Genomic DNA, 25,316 nt, shown 5'->3' with positions numbered 1-25,316 from the left:
TCTATGATTCTAGGAGAATCACAGAGATCTATACAAGAAAAAAAAAAACCCAAACCTTACATACATTTCCCCTCTCTAGATCATCCTTCCCTTCGAAGTGCTTGGGGGACTATATGTGCTCAAATAGACAAAGTGTGTCTCCCCTTCACCGTTGACTCACTCGGTTCCTGCAGCTTCCTCATCTTAAGACGGTGAAAAAAATGGCCAAAGAGAAAATAAACAGAGTAGCCTCTTTATAACCTTCTAGTCAGTCTCCTCTGTCAGGTGACTCCCTAGTCAGCCAGAACAGGTAACCCCCAGGTCATTTCATTGCTAGGTGACCTCTCCCCAGATAACAGTTCCTCTGTGAAGGGAAGGGGTCAGCCTTTTTTCTAGAGTGCTTCCTTTTTGAACAGGACACCATCAAAGTTTAACAATCCTCTACTGTTACACCTTTGCCAGTACCCCCGTTGGAATTTCAGTCCAACATGGAGGTAAAAGGACAACAGTAAAGACAACAGGCTGTATGCACCTTCAAAGTGGAGTTTGCAACTTGATCAAGGTACATGCAGAGTTCATAATCTAACACAGAGTTCTTAAATTGTACAGACAGATTCAACCAAATCATTGTCATAGTAAATTTGCAATTTTATTTTGTAGAGATACATGCTTTTCTACATTAAAAAATAATAACTGATCGCTTTAGGTTACAATTAATCGTCCAACAAGCCAACTCCAGATTTTTCACAACAATTTATTTGTTTGTTTTAAAAAAAAAAAAAAACAGTGTACCCTTATAAAAATCTTTAAAGCAATACAAAAATGGAATGTAAACTTAAATATAACTTTTGAACAGGGTGGATAAAAATTGAGGTTTTTTTTTTAAAAGAAATAAAAATCAGATTTTTAAAAAAAAATTAAATCAGTTTAAGTTTAAATTAAATACAGGCTGTTTTTTTTTTTTTTTAAACTTATTGAAAATTAAATTTGAAATCAACTAATCCAAAAAATTAAGTAATACATATTTGATGTCAAGTTTTAAAGGAAGTCAAACCACTGAGCTGCTGGCAGGCAGTGGCTAAGTCTGGAACCAGAGTTTGTGGAAATTGCTAAATCTGTTTTAGATTCCATTAGCCTTTTCTGCAGGTACAGAGAATATTTTCTTCATTTCAGTTTACTCAACTATTTCAGTTCAATGACTAGTCCATTCAAAGTTAAGTATCTAAATCATTAAGTCGCAACCACACTGGAACACAGCCTTTAAACTTTTCGGGACAGAAACAGTCTTTTTATTATATGTTTGCACAGTGCCTAGCACAACGGGGTCCTCGGCTTTATCTCAATACAAAAGGAACAACTGGTATACTGTCAACGTCAAATGAGCAATCTGTCTGGTCTGACAGCTGTCCATGTACAGAGTGACAATTTCTCTGCCTTGCCTGGCTCTTCAGTCCCCCTCATTATCCCAGAAATGTTCCCTAGCCATGATTCCCCTCCTCCCATGCCCCAACTAAATCTTCAGCTAACGGTGGTTCACCAGCTGAAACCCTAACTCTGGAAAGAAGACATATGTGAGAGGGCATGACCAAGAGGTAAACAGTGCAGTCTCAGCCAGAGAGCCTCTGCAGAAAAGCAGAGAGGGAAGGGGATATGGTGGCAGTAGTTCAGAGAGAGGATTCTTAGCCTGTAAACAATGGGTACATCTACACTGGAAAAAACAAATGTGGCAATGAGTCTCAGAGCCTGCGTCAACTGATGCAGGCTTGTGTTACAGAGCTACAAATAGTAGTGTAGACATTCCTGCTCAGGCTGGAGCCTGGGCTGTGAAACCCAGAGAGGAGGGTGGATTTCAGAGCTCAGGCTCCAGCACCAGCATGAACACCGACACTGCTATTTTTCACCCCATAGCATGAGCATGAATCAGTTGACCCAGGCTTGGAGACTCGCTGTTGCAGTGGATTTTTTTGTTTTGTTTTTCTTTTTTTGCAGTGTAGAATTTGCCATCTGAGGTAGCAATCTGATCTGTCAGAATTGACAGAGCCCCAGTTGTGTCAGCATGTTGCATAGTCAATTGAGCTGAGAGTTTACTTCTGTAAAAACGTTGGGTTAAGTTGTATACCAGATGACAACCCACACCTCACATTGGGGTAGGGCGACCAAAGGATGGACGCAAGGGCAAGTGTTACACTCAGTTGTTGATACTTCAGTATATATGATGCTAACAACTGAAGCACAATTAATCGAGTGCTCTAGTCTAGACAAAGCAGAAACCCCAAACTCTTGGCTTGGTTTTAACAAAACATATTTAGCTCATTGTCAATGTCAGTTAAAAAGGATGCTTTTTAAAAATTTAAAATGTTCTAACCCTTCACGAGCTCACAATTTACATTCCCTAGAACTATCCACTCCCCACTTCAATCCCATTAGAAGTCCAACACCAAAAAAAGGGAAGAACACACGGATTACCCTCAATGTATCTGAGGCAATACTTCTGTCGAGGTAACCGGAATTCAGTCTGTGTAGAGTGCACTTGAAATCAACACAGCCTTGCCTCACCCTCTGGAAAAACAGCACAGGAAGGGAAGAAGTATTGATAAATTAAAATAAAGGTCAAATTATCAAACCGCGTATGTTACTTTAGTCCCTCCTGCAACAAAGTATTTGTACAGAAATGCAGAATGGTAGCTGTTCATTTTGACAGGAAAGTATAAGAGGTAAGTCACTTTTTGAGAGAAATAAGCCAGTACTAGTGATGTAGATAAGTAACTTGATTCACTAAGCTCGTAGATTCAGTCTTTCAGAAACTCATTGCTACTACAGGATCTAGAATCAGCAAAGAGAAATGTGTTACACTCCCTACTAAGTTTCCTAAGCGACACATGCCCACACAAATCCAAAGAACACTGGCAGTCAGTTAAGAGATCACATAACAATTTACATACATTATATCTTGTACATTTTTAAAAGACCTCTTTCTTTGACAAATTAAAATTTTCACTAGGTCACTGAAACTAGGGTCCTTTGCTCTGTCAAATGTTCTCAAAAATAGGCAAACCAAGTTAAAATTTTTAATAAGTTTGCTCCCAAACTGAGCATAAACCTGCAAAACTGCAGCTAAAAAAATTGTGAATGTTACAAACAAATGAAGATGACCCCTAAAAATAATACCTTCCATTGTTGTTTGCAGTATTATTGTAGCCGTGTCAGTCCCTGGATATTCGAGACACAAGGTGGGTGAGGTAATATCTTTTATTGGACCAGCTTCTGTTGGTGACTGAGACAAGCTTTCAAGCTTACACAGAGCCTGAAGAGCTTGAAAAGCTTGTCTCTCTCACCAACAAAAGTGAGTCCAAAAAAAGATGTTACTTAACCCACCTTGTCCCTAAAACTGCATTATATAGGCACAGCTACACACTTTGCTTATACACACATGCACGCACAGTACTAGAAAAATCTACTAAGCTACTGTGAGTAGTCATCTTCTCAGGATGAACAACAATTTCTACCGAATCCAGGCTTTCATTTAAAAACATTTCTAGCCTTTATGGTGCAAACATTACCTTCCAAACATGCATCAATGCAAATTAAAGCAGTGATGTCTGCCCCAATGTGTACACAAATAGTTGCGGCAGTGCGGTGTCACTGCCTCTGCTTAAGGGGACAGCCACTGCACAGGAAGTAAGGTGCCTTACATGGATTGTTGTGAAAAAGTATTCTGAGAAACCCAGACAACATAGCAATGGGATATGTGGGGTAGGACAGGGGAAAGGAGGCAAGAAAGGTTCCTGTCACTCCAACATGCAGAGGATTCTCCTGGAGTAGCAGTGAAAGGTTCCGACAAAAAGAACTTGCCACAGAATCATTCATTGGGTGGGATTGTTTTTATTGCAGCAGTGCTTAAGGGGGACTCAAAGAAGACACTTTGATAGGCCTCTTATAAAGATATGGGGAAGAAAAATAGCAAACAAGCGGGACAATGGTCATACAGTGAAGCTGCCAAAGAAAAGGACCTCAGTCAGTGCAAAAACTGGAGAGGCATTCAACTGCTGTCCATCCCAATTAAAATATTTACATGCATCATTCTAGACAGAACGAAGAAAGCTGTAGATTCAAGGGTATGACAACAACAGGCAGGGCTGAACAGGAGAAATCATGCATAGCTCAAATAGTAACCCTACATATCAAATATCAGTCACACACTATGAATTTAATAGATTTCCAAAAAGCCTTTGTTTGACACAGTGGATAGACATGTCTTATGGAAGTTACTATGCCACTATGGAATTCCTCCAGAAATGACTCTGATCATTCAGAGTTTCTATGAAAAATATGACACGTCAAGTAATACATAACAGCAAATTGACTAAGCCATTAGAGGTAACCACCAGAGTCAGACAAAGATGTCTTATGTTATCTAAGTCAAGACCTTCATCCTCTGGTAATGGATGGGGTACTGAGAAAGAAAACAACCAAAAGGGATACAATGGACTTTCACAGAAAAACCAGAAGACCTCGTCTTTGCAGATGACATCAGTGTGATGTCCCATACCCACAGAGATAGGCAAGATAAAACAAATGATCTCCAGGCTTATGCACAACTAATAGGGCTGAATCAACACCAAGAAAATAAAAACCATGAGAATCAACACAATAAAAGTCACCAACAGCACTTCCTGGAATTGACATAGATGAGGTCTGTTATATTAATTCTGATGGAGTCTGGGCCTAAAGTCAAAAAGTGTTAGCATGACCCTGATACTGTACAGTTTTAACCAGGGTTCATGGTTTGGTATATAGATACATCAATCTACTTAGAACCATGGAAACCACACCATTAATCTTTTTAAAACTTTTATTAAAGATACAGAAAAAGGAAAACAGTTAAAGCATTTGAAATGAAAAATATTAAATAAGGTTTTCCTTTTCGCTTTAGCTGGAGAGAGTTTTTAGAAAGAAAACCCTGTGGTCTGACAGTCTCTTAGATGGTATTAAAGATGGTAATAACTATCCTTTTCTTTTCCCCAAAAAGAAGTTAGCTGAGATGGGCTGAAGCTGACGTTTTGCTGCTGCTGTTCAAATCTGATTCTGTTTCCTAGAAGGCAAAACAAGACAAACACACAACAGGGGAAAGAAAAGAACAGCAGAGCTAGAAAATGCAGCTTCTGTCGCCTAGTGTTGACCCTCAGTTGCAACCTTGTTGATCGAAAAAACACAAGCACAGCCACATAGTCCTATCAGCCACTCCCAAGGCAGGCAAACTCGCACCAGTACCTGGCTGTTTAGGGCATTGCTTTTAGCTGTCTCTTTGGTCACAGGCTTACTGTAGTGTTGTAAAATATAGTCCTGGCCAATTGAGCCAGATTCTTATTAAAAAGAAGGCAAAAAAAGAAGGATAGGAAAAAAGAAATATGGTGGGGAAGGAAAAGAACACACACTGGGCAGGGAGGTTTGTGACAAAGTATCACATCCTGGGATTTAGCCAGAGCCACAGGAGAAGTCATTGAGGTCCCTCTCTGACCCAGATTGGTCAGTACATCTTTCAGAATTAGAACAAAGGCAGCCCAGGGCCCAGGAGGATGGGATGGCAGCCAGGATGGTGAAGCTTCCCTTTCTCTTGTTTTTCAGTCATCCAGAATTCACATCTGTGCTCAAAAATTCCCCCCTTAAGGATCTCAAAAGGGAGTGATGGGTGGAACATCCTTAATTATTTCAGCCACCAATTAGGCCTAATTTCCAACATACCAATTTTGGTTCATGGATTTCCAGTCCCCACTTTTCTTGTTTACCAGCCATTATCTTAACACAGTCCTTGAATTATATCAGTAGGCCTTTTCACTTGTACTAATTCAGTCTGTCTCCTCCCTTTTTTACCTTTTCCTTTCAACATTTATCATAGGTTATTAGAACACAAGAACAGCCATACTGGGTCAGACCAAAGGTCTATCTAGCCCAATATCCTGTCTTCCGACAGTGGCCAATGCCATGTGCCCCAGAGGGAATGAACAGAACAGGTAATCATCAAGTGATCCATCCCCTGTTGCCCATTCCCAGCTTCTGGCAAACAGAGGCTAGGGACACCATCCCTGTCCACTTTATGAACTTTCACTTTTCACAGCTGAGCTCACAATTAGGGTAAATTTGTAGGGTCAATTATCACAACAGGTCTGACATCACGTCTTGGCAGCACTGTAAACAAAACATGTGGAACAGAAAGATATTAGAGCTAGAATTTTCCAAAAGCCAAAATGGAGAAACAGAAATCTTGTCCTCCAAACTGAAGTTGAATATTTAATACTATTGTAAAATCTGTTTTACTACAGGACACTGAAACTTGGAGGTTCATCAAGATGCTACTATCTAAACTCCCAATTTTTATAAACAGCTGCCTTACACAATCCTTAATATCAGACAGTGAGGGGGGAAAATCATAAATGAAGAGCTTTAAAAGATAATGAACAAACTGATAAGACAGAAAATTATGGAACAAAAATTGAGATAGTTAGGACACACATGGAGGAACGAACCAAACAATACAAGAAGACAGGCGCTGGACTACAATTCCCAGGGCAAGAGGCAACAAGACAGACCAAGTACAACTTGGAAAAGCATAAAAGAAGTAGAATTGAACATCATTAAAATTACACACGGAGAAGCTAGGACTGCATCCAGAGATCATGAAAAGCAGTAGCGCAGGCCCTAAGTTCCAAGTGGAATAAACAGGCATAAGTCAGTAAGTCAAGCACTTACTTAGAAGCCCCAGTCATGCACTAGGATTCCACTGTGCTAGATGCTGTACAAACAGAACAGAGACAGTTCATGCCTCAAAGACTGTACAGTCCAAGATGCAGAACATCCTTAAAATGGGGTGTTAGACACCTGATAGCCTGGCAGTCCCCCTTCTCCTCAGCCTGATGCTCAGTTTTGGGTAGAATGGGGTCTGGTGTAGGAGAGAATCATTAGCCCCACCAACCCTCCACACTCACTAGTGCCACACCAACAGAAGACACTTAATTTGAATGTAATCTAAATAAATCAATTTGGGGGGAGGAGGTAAATCCATCATTAATTTATTGTTGACATGATTTACCAGTAATTAATAGTGTGTGTGGAAGGGCCACATAATTGATTAGTGTGGGGGAGGCTGGGCAGAAATAACGGGATGCAGAGTTCAGCCAGTGAAAAGCCAGGGTCTAGAGCCCTGCAGCAACGCTGGGATCCGGCGGGTCTGGCCAGATCCATTCCCATAATCGCAGGAGCAGGTAAAATGTAACCTTTGTTGTGGATGGTACTGGGTGGGCAAAAAACAAAAACCCACCAGACTGCAGTAATTTGCAGGAAAACACTAAATCTCTCATCAGTTTGTCAAATAGAATTTCAGCAATGTAAAGGTTTTCTTTTTTAAATAAAGGTTTCAATACTTAAATTTAATCAAGGGATAGAAAGAGGTGTGATATCTATTATAAACAGGAGTTAGTATTTTTACATGGTTTAAGCAAGATTTGTTTTTTTCTTTTACTAGTAAAAATTGTGTCTGAATTCCTTTTATATATTAACGGACTTTATTTTTTTTTATAACATGAGGGGTTTGCGGAATCTAAGATTTTTGTAGGTGGGAGTGGGATAAACGTGCAAGAAACAATGCGGGAGTGGGTGGGATTGGATATTGCGGGGCGGGACGGAAGAAGGGTTTAAAAAAGTAGGCTGTGTCTACAATGGCACTTTCATTGTTAAAACTTTTGTCACGAGAGAGAGAGAGAGAGAGAGAGAGAGAGTGTGTGTGTGAGTGAGAGAGCGCATCCCCCTGAACGACAAAAGTTTTAACGATGAAAAGCCCTAGTGTGGACAGTGTTTCATCAGCAGGAGCTGTGCTCCCGGTGACGAAGCTACTGCCCCTCGTTGGAGGTGGTTTTATTTTGTCACCAGGAGAGCTCCCAGCGATAAAGAGCAGCTTCACTGTGCACCTTACAACGGCGCAGCTACAGCGGCACAGCTGTGCTGCTGTAAAGTGCGCAGTGTAGTCATAGTCCCACATAGGCCTCTACCAGGGTCTTCTGGCCCATGTGGTGAGGGAGGGACTCAAGCAGCAGGAGAGGGCATGGCTCTGGGCTCCATATGTTTTGACTGGCGATTAGACTTAATCCTTGCCTTACTGGGTGTTGGGTAAAATTCCCAAGTAATTTATATACATATGAATTAATGTATTTGTGTCTTTTTCATTTATATTTAGCTGCATATACAAAATTTTAAATAAGGTAAGAAGATACCCAGAAAGCAAAGAAGGATGGATTAATAAAAAAAAAAAAAAGACATTGATTCTTAAAAATACTCCGCAAATCAGGATATTTTACAAAAGCAATACTTAGTCTGACGTTGCTTGTAATCGGTTACCTTAGTTTAACATCTAACGCCCTCATTTAGAATTCCTTATTCTGGCAGAAAATCTTAACTGTATTGCCATTTTGCATAAGGATTTCCTTTTTCAAAAACAACATGAATGCTTCTCAATAGCATGATCAGTCAGAGAATGCTACTAGAGGAAAAGCCATCCCAGATCTACTTCAGTACAGTGGAAAAAACAGAGAATGGGAAAATGATGAGGAATCTGGGTACTTGTAACTTCTATTATTGTATAGGGCCTATCACTGTAGCATTTGAGCACCATAGAACTCACTATGGTAAGAAACAGTTTCAGAGTAAGAAGTTCTGCAAGGATGCAGGATGTAAAAAGAAAAGAAGTACAGTACAAAAAGGCTGAGGTTTAAAAAAAGCTTGTAGCTCAAACAGGAGACAAAAACAAACAAGCAAGAGTCAGTAGAAAGAGAAATCATCAACTTAAACATTACTCAAAAGTGAATCTGAACACCTATTACAATAAACAAAACATTTGAAAAAATATTTTTTCAAATGTTTACTTTGTGCATTTGACAGTAACTGTTTAACTATTTTCCCTGCATAAGTTAGTCAGTTTCTTTTATTTGCAGCTCAAAAAGTTCAGATACTCCTAAAACCACAAAAACTGGCAAAGGGATTTACTAACTGAAATTAGTTTTATTGGATTTTCTGAAAATAACCAGCCATCAAGCTAGTATCCCTCTAAGAATTGTAATTAGTATGTAATGACTGTTAATTAAAAATAGGAAAAGCTTGTCTGTCTTTATCAGAAGATTTTTGTCATTGTTTCATTTTCTTTTCTTTTTTGTTTGCTGGCATATAAATTTATGGATAGCTACCGACAGCTTTAATTTATCATGGTCTTCTAGGGCCTCATGGATAATCATGCATAAGGCCCTACTTGAATTGAGGGATGATTGTCAAAAAATTGCAGCTGAGTTGCAGACAAGCGATAGAAAATTGTGGAAAAGTAATAATAAACCTTATTATTTGCGGTAATAAAGTCCATTATTACTTTTCTGCAATTTTCCACTGTCAGCCGCCCGGGGCTGAGAGTGGGGGCTCCCACTGTTGGCAGCCCAGGGCTGAGAGAGGGGTGCCCTGGGGCTCCCACTGTCAAAATTGCAGTGGAAGCCTAATATTGCAGAATCTGCAATATCGTAAGTTAAATAACGCCTTGATTAGTAACTAAAATTTCAACAAGTTACATTCTTTGACAACAATAAATTGTTAGTTGTTGACATTAAAATCTGGTAGAAGCCTGTTTAATATGTTCAGTGTGGTACAAAGACCCAAGCAGAATATTTCTGGATATTTTAAAAATATGTCAACTTGAGATCTAGTCAGTTTCAAAGGAGGGAGTTGGAAGTAGTTTCAGATACTATACTTGCTCCTGCAGTGTTTTGTGGTTTTACAAGTATTAAAATGTTTCTCTTTTCCCTATGGCTGTCTGAAAGATCCACACAAAGGAGAAAATGACTATGCAGCAGAAACAGTGAAACTGGCATACAAACACGCTGTTAAATGCAAAGAACAAACCAAGAATTAGGGGAAAAAATGCATTTCCCTACTCTCAGGTATAGGACTCCTAGGAGTTAGCTGTAAGAACATTAAGTCAATTTCAGACTTGTGTGTGATTTCTAAATTTCCTGTGCCCCCTTAACATCCTCACCATGTTTTATTCCTTCAGAACAGTTAAGTAAAACTGCAAAATTATGAAAATAGGAAAAAAATCAATCTCAGAAAAGCCTTTAGAAACTGATGGTTTTTGTCTGAAAACTTTAACTAAAAAAGCCCCATGTTATCCCACGTGATTCCTCAACTTCAATTCCAGAACCAGAAGAATTCCTTTGTTCTGTTCAAATCACATGAAACACTGACAGCATAATTTATTCTGCAGAACTGTTATAAAGAGTAGGAAAGAACCCAGCTTGAATCTCAGATACCACATTGACTTTGCATGGCTGACAGCTAGAAACTCCATCTTGTGATTCATGTAAACACATTTAATTTGAAAGCCACTGACCCTCAAACATCGGGAAAATGATTTTTTTTTTAAATTAACCCTTAGATATGTATGGATGAATGACACCATATAAGAGCTAGGCATTAATAGGAATACAAATATAAATACTTTTACAGAACAGAACTTCACTTAAACTAAGCTATCATGTTCACAATATCTTCAAAGTTAATAGAGTTCATTACAATACAAACAATACGCTTCATTCGTAAGTTATACTTTTGAAAAAGTTAGCAATATTTTTGTTCATGTTAATTTAGTTTATTCATATTCTTTCCCTTATTAAAATACTATTTGCCCTTTAACTATCACCTGTCTTAAAATGCCTTGCCTACAATACAGTACCACCACATCGAGACACTGAAATTGAACAGTAAAATTTGAGGTATAAGCTGGATTTCAGTGGATCACATAACTATGTGAGACAGCTTTCCTGTTCACGCTCCAAACTGTAGCAATTTTAATCAGGTAAGAGACAACTGTGTTATGACCAAGTCCACAACACAGCTATATTCATTAACAGCCCAAACTGTAGTGGATGAATCAAGGGTGATATTGAAAATACTGTTCATTGCCATAATTTAGAATGACGTTCTGCAAGTTACACAACCCAAAACAAGGCAACAACAAAAACTATGTCTGTTGTTGTTCTGAGGAGGAAGATGTGGAATTTTCTTAGAAGGCTACACTACAACATTGTGTCAGGAAATAAGTAGGAAAAGTCCAGGCAACAAGCACAGGATAAACAAACAATGAAATAAGATTTTGGATAGTCACTTTCATGTCTCCTCAGCCAATGCCTAAACTAATTAGTTCATGCTAGAGTGTGTCTCTCTCTAGATGTTATATAGATGTATACACAGAGGAAATAAATCACAAACGGACCTTTCTACCTCTCGAAGGTTAATGATCAGGTTGAGACAAGTTGTTTTGTGGGTAAGGAAGGACGCAGACCAGTGCTTTCTACAGTCACCGTTCATTAAAAAAATTCCCAAAATTAACTCATCTCTGTTAGAATAGCACTCATTCACAGAGTAGCTGCTGCAGCACTCAGACGCACAAGTATCAAGAGCTCAGCAAAAGGAACCAAGCAACCGTCCTGCCCTGTTTCCAAGCTACTACCCCAATGGGAATAGAAGCTCCACATTTGAAACAAGAAGTCCATAGTCATCATTGCCTATTCAAACCCCTAGATAAGAGGGGAAGGGGTTGAATACCTGATAGTTTTCAAGCAGAAAGAAATGTCTGAGGGAAAGCCAGAAGACCCTCTCCCCCCCTGCTTTCCTTAGAGATGTGTAAGGGATGAAAAAGTGGGGGATGGGGTACACTGACGCTTCTCTATGATTCTGCCCTGCACCGCATCACCCCCCCCCCCCCCAGATAAGCTGAACGCCACACGCCTTCCTTGCACAATCCCCCCTTCTTGGGGAGCAGCTGCCAGGGGAAGGGGGGTGGAGGGCCTGCCTCCTGCCTGTTCAGAGTCCCAGCTAGTGTTTAGGACTGGGGGCAAGGCCTCACTCCCCTGCCTGGGATTCAGTGTTGGGATGGGGGGCGGGGGAAGGAGAGCACAGGCCCTGCACCCTACCCCTCTGTGGTTCAGTGTGCCAGGCCTCGCTACTCGATGGCTACCGGGGTGTGTTGGGAGAGAAGGGCCGAGATCGCGGCCCCTCCGCTGGGGCCTGGGGGCGGGACGGGGACAGTCAGAGCTCGCTGCCGCAGGAGTGCTGTCGGGGAGAGGGGGCGGTGCGTAGACCTGCCCCCGGGAGTCCCGGGCACGCCCAGGGGCGCGGAGAGCCACTGTCCCAGGGATCGGGGCCTCCCTACTGCCTGCGGGGCCCGTGTCCCCCGGCGGTCCTAGGGCGACAGAGCCCGGGCTGCTAGCAAAGGCCAGGGGCGGAGACCCCCGTAGCGGGTGCGGACCGAGGAGCCCCGGGGGCTCGGGAACTTACCGGAGCGCGGCGCTGGCTAGGCGGCTCGGCGGCGGGTCTCATGCTGGCGGGCGGTCACTGGTGCCCGGCGGGAGGCGGGAGCGGCGAGGCAGGGCAGGAGCGGAGCCACATTTCCGCCCCGTCGCAACCTTCCTCGTTACCAGCGCCGTGGACGAAGCCGAGACCTCCCGCCCCAACCCGAGACCTCCCGGCTCCCGTACAGCTACAGCCGCCTCACTTCCGGGCAGGGAGGGGGTCACGCTGCGTGCAGGGATGATCTCACATCCGGGTTCTCGCGGGGATGGGTGCTGGCACGTGCTGCGCAGGCGAGGTCTCTCCTCCCCACGCGCGCTCCGCCCGGCCCTCTAACGGCGGAGCCAGTAGCGCTGAGTCCGCCCCGCGCCCGCAGGCTCTCAGCCGGGTGCGACGGGCGGGGCTTTGTCACGAGCCAGGGGGTCGCGTTGCCTCTGGGCTTGGGGCGGCCTCTGCCCGGTTTCCTTAGCAACGCTGCCTAGGAAACCAAGTCGGAGCTGGGCGTGCCCTGCCAGCCAGCCTGCAGGAGATAGGCGCTGGAGAGGGGCCCGCCCAACCCGCCTGCTGGCGCTTGGCCATTCTCCAGTCTCAAGTTAGGGCCCTCACCCCTATGGCTTTAGCCATGTCCAGACAGCCCCGGCACTACCCCGCTAACATCCTGAGTGGTGGCAGTGCTGCAGCAAGGCACGTTGTGTCTCAGGGGCACGTACCACTCAGCTTCCAGCGCAGGCCCACCGGTCTCAGCTCACTGAAGGGCCGTCCAACAACCACTCAAGGGGAACTACTTTTAATTCCCCCTAAGCTTCAGTCCATGCAGGAGCTGACCTGTAAGTTGAAGGCTCCTTAGCAAGACCTGGAGGCATCCAGACCTCTCAAAAGAGTCATTGTTACACATCATGGTTAGCAAATACTAGAATTAAGGTTACGCCTATGACCTTAGCTCTGCCCCCTGGTGCAGACAGCCTTGAGTAGTGAGATCATTCTGTTCTTTTCCTGCATGCGTAACTGGAGGATTTGAATGCAAGATCTTCAGCTCCACAGCACAGGCCTCTGGGCTGTTAGCCTTATGCTGATACCTGACCCAGCTCCTAAAGGGGAATACTGTCATATTAGAGACGTGTTGTAATCCCAGCTCTGCCTGTAGTAAAACATAGCCCAGGCTTTAATTTGATCAATTTATCACACAGTAAAGGCTGCATGCCTAGTCTACAATAGATCTTTAAAACACATTAGCTAATATCACACCTTTAAATCCTAGTCAAGTTAAGGTCTATGATGGTGAGTAATATGACTTGTGAGCTACACCAAAATATTAACAGCAGACAATAGAAGAAGATGACACTACAATCCAGAGTCTCCTGGCTGCTAACACAGTGCACCTTCCCCCAAACTACAGGGGGAAGTTCTGTGTCCCCACCCCATATGCATGATATTTTACTTGATATGGGAAAATGTAACAAGATGGCCAAGAATGTCATGTGAGATTTGGGGTCTCTTATTGGTTTTAATGGGATCCTTAGCCACCGTCCCATTTGCCTTCTCCAACTCCAGTTCATATTTCCCAGTTTCTCTCTCATCTCAGTGCTATGACATCTCATCCGCCCATTATGTCACTGGCACATCATCTTATTACATCATTGACATGGCATGTGTGGAAGTCCTTTGTGTAGGCAAAAACATAATTACATTGAAATGAAATATTGTTAGGATGTGTCAGGATGATACCAACCCACATCAATATTATTTGCATTACAGTAGCACTTAGAGGCCCTAGTCAAGATTACTGCCCCTTTATGACATTGTACAGAACACATAATAGGAGACAATCCCTGCCTCAAAGAGTTTAGAGTCTAATTACATGAAACAGACAAATAGTGGGAGGGGAACCACAGATATTCAAACACATGCAAGTGCCCCCAGAATCCACTCACAGCTCAGCCATCCATACAGCTGTGTTCTGTCATCCTCCTGTCCACGCTTTCTCTACTGTCTCCCGTCCCTTTAGCACTCCTAGTGCTATTAGCTGTTGGGAGGCACGGGCAGAGAATCTGTTGCAGGACACTCCTGCAATATTTTGCATCCTCTTCCACCTACAGGCTCTAAGCTAGGGCAGGAAAAGAAAAAATGTTTTTTTTTGAGGGAACATTGGAGATAAGCAGTAGGGCAACATGTTTTGGGGGTCAGGGAAGATACTAATTCTGCAGAAAGAGGAGATAGAGGTTGGGGAGCATTGCCAGAAAACGAGATTTGTGGGGAGGTTGTCTTGTGACTCCCATCCCACCCCTCTTGTGTTTTGGGGCTATAGTTCCATGTGGTTATTTAGGAAAATGCTAGGGAGGATGCTTAGCATGACAGGCTCCACCAGGAGACTCACTGGGGATGGAGCATGCTCTGTGCAGTTGGAATATTCAGTTTTTAGCAGCATAGTGCAGACTACAAATGGCAATATTTGGCCTCTTAAAGTTATAACTCAGCCAAGTCAGAACAAATTCTGAGAAATAGGCAAAGGCACTCCTTGATTGCAGTGTTATCACTCTGCCAAATTTCAAATTGTTGCTGCAAACCATGGAGGTATTTCCAAAACAAAAACAAACAAACAAGCCACAAAAACAAACAGTGGGGAAATTTTTCATAATGAAAAGTGGCAGGCAGTCTAAATACAGGGGGGGTCAATATCACTCCTCCTAGATAAAATTTAAAGTAAGACTGCAAATCAGAACTATCAGAAGAAGAACAACCTCTTGATTCTTTAGGAAAAGAATCTCCTGGTGAAGTCACCTGGGACAGAATAAATTCCTGATTTTGGTGGGGAAGTCTAGAAAATTCTCTAGTGAACAGGAGAGAAGGTCTGTTGTTGGTCTTATAGACTCACTTCAACTTTCTCCTGTAGTTAAAGAGTGAGAAAGCCACATTTCTGTTTTAAGTTTATTGTGATATCTATAACCTTCCAGTCCTAAAGAAAATGGAAATCAAGAGGTGGGGGAAAAAAAAAAAAAAAAAAAAAACACCCCAACCCAAACACCGTCCCTACATAAGCAGGAAAAAACCAAACCCAACCCTTTTTGTTTCAGAGCACACTTAGGCAGACTTCATACACCAGAAAGGAACAGTAAAAAGAGTGAAAGCTTTATTTAGTTTGCAGTTAAAAGACTTGACACTGGAGCCCAAGTAAACAGAGCACATACTCCTATACTCTGCAAATTCAAACTTCATATTCATCACACTACAAGTGACAAGAGATACTGGCTATAGCTATGAACAGTTTAAAGTCTGAGTCACATTCAGCCAAGAAAGCAAATGCAAAACTACCACAACAAAGCCTGAATCTTTTGTTGTGGGCACACAAGCTTCACTATTTACATGTCTAGAATTATGTTTAGACCTTCATCTTATGAACGGCTTAGTGGCATCACAAACAGCATTGATGACATCTCAGTATTAGGTCATTAAACAAAGATCATATTGCCAGCTTTCATGTTGTACTCCAAAGTCATGTTTAGGGGAGACCAAAAATCCACACATACATCTCACCCCAGAGAAAAGGATATGCATTTCAACAGTAGGTTATTTTGGACATTGTGACTTTTGTCACGTTGCCCCTTGAAATCATTGTCTTTTTAGCCCTAAGCAATATCCATAAGTGTGGTTGTAGCAAAGTTGCTGTTCCAGCACACCCCAAGTGGCTGAATGTAACCTTGCATCATCTGTGCCTCAGTTTCCCTGCTGTTCTTCAGCCTATTCTAGCCATAGGCATGGTCTGACCCTCTGGTCACCTTCAAGAATTGACCCATTCTGTGGCCACAGAGTCCTTTAATAAGCCCAACAAAAATAGAAGGCCATTAAATCTTCAGCCCTTGCTGGGGTCAGCTGGCCAGCCCTCTCCCTCACAAGAGAACCTCATCTCTAATGCAGTGTTCTCACATCTCTGTAGTCCTCAGCTCTCACTTTGCTGACCACCCACTCTCCCTTTCAGGCAAGCCAGAGATGCACCCAATATCATCACCTCTATCCTGTGGCTCCTGTGCCTCACTCCACCCAGTGTCTTGGGCTGGCCTATTTCTCCACCTTGCCAGGAAATCAGGAAGGCCATCACCCTTCAGTGGCTTTGATCTTTCCCCAGCCTTCAAGGTCATCTGAGGAGTAGACCTCTGCTTTTCTGCCCTTCCAGCCAGCCCCTTTGCAGGCAGGCAGCAGACACTCACTACATCCTCTCCTCTATGTCTCCTTCTCTACTGACCTTCTCTCTCCTCTGTTAAATCCATCCTCCACCTATCACCCCCTCCCCAGGTGCAATCAGCGAGGTGACTAGCACTTTCAAGCTCCCTTAACCCTTTCAATACTTGTGTGAAGTGGAAACACCCCCACACAGCACTTATTTCTTGGTCCTGGTAGTGAAGGCAGGGGGCTGGACTCGATGACCTTTCAAGGTCCCTTCCAGTTCTAGGAGATAGGATATCTCCATTAATTTATTTTTATTAATTTTTATTTCAGGAGGAATCCTTTCTACCTTCTCATCAATAAGCCCCTCATTCGCCTTATCTTGAACTGCTATACCATGTCTTGGCTAACTTTGGGCCCAGTCCTGAGAGACACAGCATCTCACAGGACTGGGCTCAAATTGTAAATTCTTTGGGTTAGAAAAAATTTACTTTGTAAAGTACAGTTTAAGTGTAAAACACTATACCCATGATTTTTAATAAACTATATAAATACTTAAAGCAAAGTATTTCCCTTTAACAGGTGTCTAAATTGTGCCTGCCAAATATACCAGCAGATAACTGCATTAGTTTGTGCAAATGTGCATTTACACATGCAATTATCCCTTTTGTGTGAGGTATTTACACATGCAGTTACCTGTTTGTGTCCAATTCTGCATATTTTGCATAAAAAATAGGCCCCTATTTTTTTTTTTTTAAGTTTTGCCCTTCTGTGCTTCTGTTGAATTCAGCACTTCACCTCAATCTGATCTGTACTTCCGGTGTGAAATTTTTGCAGTATCTGTGGCTTGGGTTGCAAGTATTCTGAGCTCAGGGAAAAAGAGCATTTAAATAGCATTCTATTCAGCTTACAGATACGTAATATAAGTTTATTAATGAACAGAAACAAATTTGTATAACCCGGGGTACAATAAAAAGTGCTATAGGAATATCTATGATGTTTAGTGCAATGCTTTCTGAGCTCTAAAGTGCAGATATGGTATTGCTACAGAAGTTTGCCCTTATAAACAAATTTTGGAAGTTTAGAGAATATCTGAATCCCTACTCATTTTCAACTCTAATAATGATATACAATATTTATACTGTATACAAAACAATCTGTAATAATATCTTGCATCACTATCGAAAAGGACACCAATAAAGTTGCTGAATCCAAGTATACAGATATTAAATGATTGTATGGTGTTGACTAATGCAGTTATGTTTGGTATATAAAGTTGTGAGGAAGTGTTCTATATTAAGACAATGCCGAGTTCTGTTAAAAGTTCCTGAGTGTTTTGATTTAGGTATCTGACAGAAGAATATGTTGTCACAGACTACAAATTAATTACTATTTTAAAAAGACATAGGGTACATTTTCAAAAACACTGAAATGATTTAGGATCTTAAGTTACCTAAGTACTTTTGAAAGTTTTATCTATAAGTAGCTTATTTTGAGCCGAAGTTTTAAGAATGAAATTCATCCCGTGTGGAAGGCCAGCACAAGTCCTATGCACTAATTTAGTCCCATATAAAATCAAAAAACAAATTCACATCCACGGAGAGGGTCTAATCCTAAAGAAATGTCTTCAGGATTCGAAATATCTATTTTTAAGTAAATACACTAATGTGTTGTTGAAATTAGTTGTTAAATAGGGCTAACATTTCAAGGAGTCAATAAACTTGCAAATTCATGTGGAAAATCTTAGAATGCTGCTATGAAGTCATAAACAATGGAAATATCTCCCTAGCGTTTGATGCCTATCATAGACTGTTACTGCCACTAGTCCAGATTTATTATCTTTCTTACAGCTCAATGTTGTTGTAAGTTCTGTATTTCTCATTAATAAGAGGTCTCCCACTGCTGATGTTTTCTTGTAATTTTTGTCCTCTTGGTGACAAAAGCATTTTAAATCTCGTGACATATTGTGATTCATAACTCTGGTAGTTTCCTTTAATTCTGGAGTTTGATGGATCAGAATGTGAACATTCAGATTCCTAGAGCAACAGCATTAAATCAAATAGCTCAGAGGAATAATGTAATATAAGTAGAATGCATCATTCAATACTGTATATGCCATCTAGACAGAAAGTTTAAAACTAGTGGTCAGGAGAAATGTATTAAAACAGACACTGGCCTCTTGAGTCAGACTCTGCTCACAGATATAAAGTATAATGATCTGATAGCTCCTGTTTGCCCCATGAATCATTCTATAATACTGTAATTGGATGAATGCTATATTTGATATTTTAGATATTTTATTTTCAGCTGCTACACCAAATTTACATAACATAAATGCTAATTGGTGAGGAAAATTAAACAGTAAACTCTCATTCATGCTATGTTCAGATAAGGTAAAAAACACATTTTTATCAAAGGTGAAATTAATTTTCCGAAGTAATCTATTGACACTGTTGATTTTTTTTTTTTTGGACAAAAGGAAGCCATGACTCTAGTAGTTGCACTGCATTGTATCTTCTCATATGCAGATTTCTCCCGTTATTTATTTTAGTGCTAGAATTACTAAGATTTCCATATTTAAGTCCATAAAAAGCCCCGGGTTCTTAAAATTCAAAGATAAATCATTTTTCGTGTTTTAACTGATTTCTGTCTTGATATTCTTGCAACATTTTTCACTAAATACTAGGAATTTAGGGTATGAACTTCTCTCTTGCCAGTTTTGCACCTGAGTTACTCCACTGATTTCAAGAGAGTTAGACCTGATTTACATCTGAAGGAGAGAAAAATCAGGCCTGCTGGTTCTACAATGGTCAGATCTTAAAAAACCGAGGTTGACTATAAAACAATAATGGTTACACATTATTTTGTTCAAATACATTACTTATAAATAATAGTTCAGTAGCATAACCTGGTTATGGGTGCCAGATTGATATATTTGTCCATGAAATGGTACTGAATTCTGATGAGTTAATTCATGGTCTATACTCAGCTATTTATAACTTCAGATAAACTAGAGAAACAATGCCAAGATATGATTTGAGGTATGCACTGAAGAAATATATTGTAGCCCTTTTGAACAAGAGGGTATTGCTAAATGAATTTTCGTATCATTTAAGCAAAGATTAATAGTTTGAACCAGTGTACACTAGACCTATCCAGTTACAATCAAAGGATGAGTTTCAATGATTCTGCTCAGTATGTGTATTAAACATATTTCAGTTCAAAATGATTTTATAGGCCACTCTAGCCTCTTCCCCCTACATTATCAAAGTGGTATACTGTGATTTAGTCACTCTGCTGCTAGTTAATAGGAGTCATACAGCTAAATCGCCACACTTTGCTTTGAAAACGTACAAGCCATCTTAGTGCTGTTGCTAAGCCGTCTCAACAACATGACAGTCTTACAAAGAAGAATAAGTACTAGCCTTCATCATGTTTACAGTTTAAAAGAATCATCCTAATAGGAAACTGGGTTCAGAGATATCATTGAGGGCTGAATTAAATCTAAATAACTCACAGATATTCAGATTTAAGTATGAAAATCCTTCGTAACTCACTACATTAAGCCTAGATTTTCCAGCATATGTGGTGTTGTATGCAAGATCACACACTATTTGGGGGGGCTAGAGTATGATTGTACCTATTGTATTTGGTAAGGCGAACTTAAAGAATGATTCACATCTGCGTTGTTGTTTGATTACTTATAGAGTTCAGATCTCACAAGTAACTAGCCCCAGAGGAGAATGTAAATTAAAGAGGAGTGTGGCTCTACCTGTAGTACAATGAGTAGACCTGGAGAAAGAGGATTGGAATGGAAGTTTCAGAAGAGACCTAGTTTGGTGTTACATCAGAGGCACAGGACTGTAGGTGGGGACGCAGCTGCTCTCGCTCTCTCTTTGACTGTAGAGCTTTAGCACATAACACCTGCCATTCAACATACTTAATAGAGATCGCTTCCCTGTAATTCACCCTGCTGTATTACTTAGTACTAAGGAAACATCCCCTGGTTCCTTACCCTAGCTTGGGGAAGCCCTGCTATCACAGTACTCCCCTCCTCCTTGGCTAGTGAGATGAAGACCCAATAGGCAAGGGAACCTGAAGTGGGAGCAGCTGGAGGATCTGATGCCTTGCTGAGGAGTTTCTGGGGCTCCAAGCCTTTCCAGCTAGTAGGTGGAGCAGCAACTTCTGGGAGAAGTGAGGTCCCAATCAGGAGTCCTGCATCCCTTTCTTTCTTTAACGGACAATCTCTCCCCCTGCTGGTTCTGACTTCTTTCCGGGATGGAAAAGGAAGAGAGAAATCCCTTGATGCGTCCCCTTCTTCTCTAGGACAAGAGTGGAAGACAGACTGCACAGATACACATACACGCCCCTTGGGGTCTCATTGGGGATGTGGAGACAGATGAATGATACAGAACAGAGTGTGATGGAGTTGGAATTCTATGTAATATTTTGTATGACTACTGCAGTGCCTCAGTTTCCCCCATATGCTACATTGTTTACTAGGTGCAGGGAAGAGGGCTGTTTACTCTTCGCAGAGGCCCAGAGAGGCAGGCGTGACTGACGCCTAGTTGTCTTAGGTTTGAGGACCAGGTCCATGAAGACAATGAAAAAACCAAACACAGGGACATTTGCTACCTAGCAACTAATGACCAGGATGGCCCTTCCCCTCTGCAGGAAGCCAGCTGTGTTTGACCAGCTGGACAACAAAGGACTGAGGAGGGGCCAGATGGGACTGTCCCAGGAACTGCAGCAAAGAGGACACATAGGGAGACAGAGCCAACGCAAAGGGTGGACACCACTTGGCAGTGGCTCTGGGTAACCAGAATAGCCCAGGCTGTAACTTTCTTTTCTCTGTGCTAACTAAGGAATTTCTACTCCAGACATTGAATAAATCCTTCTGTTTTTACAGCGCTGGCTGAGAGTCACTGCAGATGCTGAAGGTGGGGGTGCTTTGCTCCCTTTGGTGTACAGGTATCGCTCAGGTGTCCAAGTCAGGTGGACTTGCTGAAGGGAGCTCACGGTGTGACGCAGAGGTGCTGAAGGCTCTGAAGTTTGGTTCAAGGCAGTGAAGCCAAGTGGCTTACCCTAGTGAAAGAGTGCGACCCGAAGGGACTGTTCCAGAGCTCTTCCAGCACACTGGACCTGCAGATCCATGACAGAATTTGTATAAAATCTACTGAAATTTCTTAATCTTCTAACATGCAGAAAATCCCATCAGATAATTCAAAACTTTCTGGGAAAGGACCCCTTGGATTTTTTCAAGAGACATACATGTCTCTAACTTAGTCACTTGTAAGTGGTAGTATTTATGGAGTGGGAAACGTGCCCCTGTGTACCTAGACAAAGGACACACATATACACCCATACAGTTTTGCTTGCTTGACATTGAGTCTGCTTGGGAACACAAACTCTGTTTGGATATAATTATTCTCTTCTCTCTCTAAGGGTACGTCTACACAAGGATAAAAAACCCGTGGCTGGCCTGGCTCAGCTGATTCGGCCTCACGGGGTTCGGGCTCTAGGACTGAAAAATTGCTGTGTAGATGTTCGGGCTCAGGCTTTAGCTCGAGCTCTGGGACTCTTAAGGGTGGCAGGTTCTAGAGCTCAGGCTTGGGCTGCCCAGCAATTTTTAGCCTCACAGCCCAAGTACCACGATCCCAAGTCAGCTGACCCAGGCCAGCCACGGCCATGCCGAGCGCCTTTTATCCCTGTGTAGATGTCCCCTAGGTGCTCAGATACCATGGTAATGGGCCCAGATTAAAAACCCAGATAAAATAGTCCCCATTTTCTTCCACTTGCTCTGCCTCTGTTTACCACAAGATGCAATGCCACATCACTGAGACCTGTGAAAACAAAACTGGCACACTCGCCCTCCTCCTTTAACCACTGATTAGCCAATTTCCTATGGTGGGAATGTGGTTTACCAATTCCCTTTTATAGGTGCAGCACTTACAGCTGAACATAAACTCTTAATATCACTGTTAAACAAAGCTGCATATTTACATCGCTTTAAAGTCGACAATATGTTTGGGGGTTTTAATTAAAAAAAGAACCTCGTGTTTAGGTGAGTTGTTTATGCCTCGAAAAAGTGTACAGGGCAGATACTCTGCTATTTTTTTCTGCTTACACGATGACTAAAGATGGCCATACCTATTTTTGTGAACATTTGTTTTAAAAACAATGTTCTCCGGCAGAGACCTTCAGCTTAGAGTGAGTTTTTATGATCAGTTATAAAAATCTGAAACTAGGCATTTATATTAAAAAGACTGTCAGGCCCTTCACTCTGTCAGTGATAGCAGGTGCCATCACAGTTTACTGTCTCCAGGGAGAATCCTTCTCTTTGTTGCTTCTATGATTACATTGCCTGACCCAAGAATTTCATTTCAGCTATATGATCAGTTTGATATGTATCCCACACTCCACAAGTGCCAACTTACGAGGAGGGATTTTTAAATGAATTTTATAAAATAACTTTTAAAAATTAAAACATATGTTAATTTGCAGAGACAATGGTGGGCCCCATATGGTTGACAGTAGTTTCTTACAGGTTTCAGAGTAGCAGCCGTGTTAGTCTGTATCCACAAAAAGAACAGGAGTACTTGTGGCACCTTAGAGACTAACAAATTTATTAGAGCATAAGCTTTCGTGGACTACAGCCCACTTCCGAAGAGTCTCTAAGGTGCCACAAGTACTCCTGTTCTTTTAGTAGTTTCTTACTGCTTGTGATAATCTTTTGTTGTGTAATGAATAACGGACTCAGATAAAGTTGTTGAGTAAATATATGTTTGATAAAGAATTATTTTTCTTTCTCTCAAAGAGATCCTGAGAAGTAGTTTCGACTTAAAATTAGGTTTTATAATATTTTACTATAAATAATAAATAGTATTAGAATTTAATGTCAAGAAGAACAGTTTGTGTTTGACTTTAAATCTTTCCCTGAAGCATTTGAAACCCAAACATTGATACATGGGGCTAGCCAGGATGTCAAGCTGACTAGTGTATTTTTGTTATATAAGCCTAATGAAGTATAAAAAGTAAACAACAGCCAGCAAAAATAGCAAAGAGGAAATTACGGCCCTGATCCTGCAATTGGATCCACACTGGTAAATGCTTGCTCTCATAGGGAGCCCCAGCTAAGGGCTCCATGCAGATACAAAGGTCCATCCACACAGATCCAATTGCAGATCTGAGGCCCTAGACCTGCACAGACTATTCTCATTGTGCAAAGCACAATAAAGTGACATCACAATGAACAGTAAAAGCAACACATGGGAATCATTGGCCAGTCTTCACATGGGCTTGAGAAGTACACCATATCACATTCAGTCCAGTCAGCCACTTTGTTGAACCTCGCCCAATCCCCTGCAAAACTTGTTTCAGCAATCTTCCCCTGCTCATCTCACCCACATATCCTGCAAACTCAAGGTTTGTACATCTGATCGTCTTGATGATATGAAGTATCACTCCATGGTTATGCTGTAAATTCAAGTGACTATCTCTTCACTAGTCATGTGTGACATATAGCTAACACCCCGCAATCACCTGTAGTATTTCAATGCAACAGCAGAAAGCCTCTTACTCTCCTGTTTCTTTAGCATCCATAGCTTGCATTTTTATAACAAGATGCTGAAGACAAGAGACTGCAGCAATTTCATTTTACACTTCATAGCAATACCCTTGCTTCTCCAAATGTGGCTGAGCATCACTAGAGCAACGGTTGCAAGTCCAATTCTCTGTCAGATCTCTAAACAAAGATTTAGGCCTTGATTATACAAATACTTAAGCATATGCTTAACTTTATAGCAATGACAATGAAACTACTAACATGCATAAGGCCATGGTAAGCATGTGTTTAAGTCTTTGCCTGATCAAGAGCTAACATATTACGTTCTTTCAGTTTCAATACTCTATGCTGGTATTATTAACACAGATAAAGAAGTTAGTTAAAAGAAAATCTACATTGATCCAGATAGTGTTCTTTTAGAGCAAGTGGAGTTTGGATAACATTCCTTTAATTACTCCTGTTTTTCTCCCCCTTAAAATTAAGATGCTTATGCTATTGTGTAAAGCACAGAATTGTCATTTGGTTCTGAAAGCAGTCTTGAAAACAAAGTGTGTTATCTCAAAGTCATTGACAGCCATAAATGAAACTTTTAAAAGATGCATTCAAACTGTACAGTGAAAGAGTAGGCTTGTAATCCAAAATATCTGTTTGGTATAACAAGGTCTAAGATATTAGAAGACAATAACAGCAGGTTGAAAATAAAGAGATGGAAAGGAAGCAATAGTCACAGACACATAGTGTAGCTTGAGGCAATCCAAGGTTCTTTGAGTCATGTCTCGCTAATGATAATTTTAAGGACACTACTGAATATGATCAGTGTGTTTTGAGAGGCAAGGCATAGATCAGCAATGATACCTGGCAGAAAAGAAACTGAGATGAATTGGCACAAGAGAAAGCTTTAGTTCAGTTAATCAAAGTGTCTGTTTAAAATACTTTTGATTTGTGGCTTAGGTATCTGGCTGTTGTAGACATCTGCTTCTATTTTTCAGCCAATAGTCTATGAAAGAATAAATAATTTGGTAGTGTCTGGAGTGATAGTCAAGATCACTGGTTTTAACACTTTGATCAGCCTCTCTTTGTTGGCCAACTGGGCTTTATCAACCATTAGGGACATTAATTTCTCTGACTTGTTTTTTTCAATATGGTTTCTCTGCAACTGCTCTCAAGGAGTTAGGGGCAGGTGGTCAGAGTGTATCAACAGAAAAATCACATCAACTAGCCTGTAGTTTAAAGGGACTGT

General features: G+C 41.4%; 1 protein-coding gene across 1 annotated transcript in view; it reads right to left on the bottom strand.

Annotated features, from left to right (window-relative positions):
• The window catches only part of SPOPL (speckle type BTB/POZ protein like), a 65,119-nt gene extending 52,586 nt beyond the window's left edge, over positions 1-12,533 (bottom strand). The window contains exon 1 of the mRNA XM_034785368.1: positions 12,343-12,533. The gene's annotated coding sequence lies outside the window, so the exon portion shown is untranslated. The remainder of the gene's footprint in view (positions 1-12,342) is intronic.
• Positions 12,534-25,316: the final 12,783 nt, after the last annotated feature.

Source organism: Trachemys scripta, chromosome 11 (genome assembly GCF_013100865.1).
Source record: "Trachemys scripta elegans isolate TJP31775 chromosome 11, CAS_Tse_1.0, whole genome shotgun sequence".
In the NCBI taxonomy this organism is placed as follows: domain Eukaryota; kingdom Metazoa; phylum Chordata; order Testudines; family Emydidae; genus Trachemys; species Trachemys scripta.
The sequence above is the reverse complement of the archived record's forward strand: the minus strand, read 5'-3'. Positions and strand labels throughout refer to the sequence as shown.